The sequence below is a fragment of the Propithecus coquereli genome, unplaced genomic scaffold (assembly GCF_000956105.1).
Source record: "Propithecus coquereli isolate 6110/MARCELLA unplaced genomic scaffold, Pcoq_1.0 Scaffold42, whole genome shotgun sequence".
NCBI classification, from domain to species: Eukaryota; Metazoa; Chordata; class Mammalia; order Primates; family Indriidae; genus Propithecus; species Propithecus coquereli.
In genome coordinates this window covers 2734083-2735417 of record NW_012149952.1, presented here as the reverse complement: position 1 = coordinate 2735417, position 1335 = coordinate 2734083, and positions in this window count along the sequence as shown.

Here is a 1335-nt window from a genome sequence, read left to right as displayed (position 1 = left end):
TCTTTGGGATCAGTTTAATTTCTTTGGTTTTGTTTTTTTTTTTTGGTGACAAGGTCTTGCTCTGTCACCCAGGCTAGAGTACAATGGCATCATTATAGCTCACTGCAACATCCAACTCCTGGGCTCAAGCGATCCTCCTGTCTCAGCCTCCCAAGTAGCTGGGACTACAGGTGGGTGCCACCATACCCAGCTAATTTTTCTATTTTTTTGTAGAGATGAGGTCTCACTCTTGCTCGGTCGGGCCTTGAACTCCTGGCCTCAAGCGATCCTCCCCCCTCAGCCTCCCAGAGTGCTAGGATTACAGGCGTGAGCCACTGCACCTGGTCCAGTTTAATTTCTGAATGTGGAATAAGGAAGGAAGAAGTCTTTGGCTCAGTCAGTGATTTTCAAACTCTTCTTAAGCCTCACATTTTCTTAATAATCCCAACACCTGGATTTGGAACCTCTTCTCGGTGCCAAGCTGGCACCGGGCGCTCTCCTGGGTTGATCTCTGTGAATCATCAGCCAGCTCATGGGTGGATCTGTCATTATCTCCAGTTTACAGTGGAGGAAACTGAGGTACATACGGTTAAGCCTGAGGTCACACCCCTGGGAATAGGAAAGCTGGGATCGAGCAGGCCCTGCCTGGGTCCTGTCTGCTTCCAGGAACTCTAGATCCCAGGGTGTGGATGATTTCTACCTCCAAGGAGCTATTAGGCAGAAAGGAGAACTTAAGAGGGAGAGAGACCAGCTGAGGTCAAAAAGCTGGGGGCGAGGTATGGATGGGTCAGGATTATGGACAGAGGGGTGGGGTCAGGGGTAGGGCATAGAAGGAGCAGGACCAGGAATACAGCCCTGCCCTGGTGTCCTGCCACCAGTTCCTGTGTGACTGGGCAGGTGCATGCCATGGTCACCTGCTCAGTGCCCAGCCTGTGGTGGATGTGACCCTGACAGTCCCGACCCTGGGATCAGGGGGAGTGGTCAGGCATCTGCTCTTTATTATTTATCATTATTTTTCCTTCTTTCTTTGGTTTATTCTGTTGTATTTTTTTCCCTTCAACTTCTTAAGTCAGATGCTGAGCTTGTTAATTTTTAGCCTTTCTCCTTTCTCTGTTGTGTGATTATGGAGATGGGCTCTCCTGAGACCAGCTGCACGGGTGTCCTAGGATCTCCCTGTACCTTCATCCAGAGATTCCTTTTACCTCTCTTCAGGGCTAGATCTTATTTCCTTGATCTGATATCTTCCTTGTCTTGGTTTACGCCTTCATTTTGGTGAAGCAGATCCTCTAGCTGATTCCTGAGAGAGGGTTCATGGGACGTATATATATATTTTTTTGTTGTTTGTTTTTTGAGAAC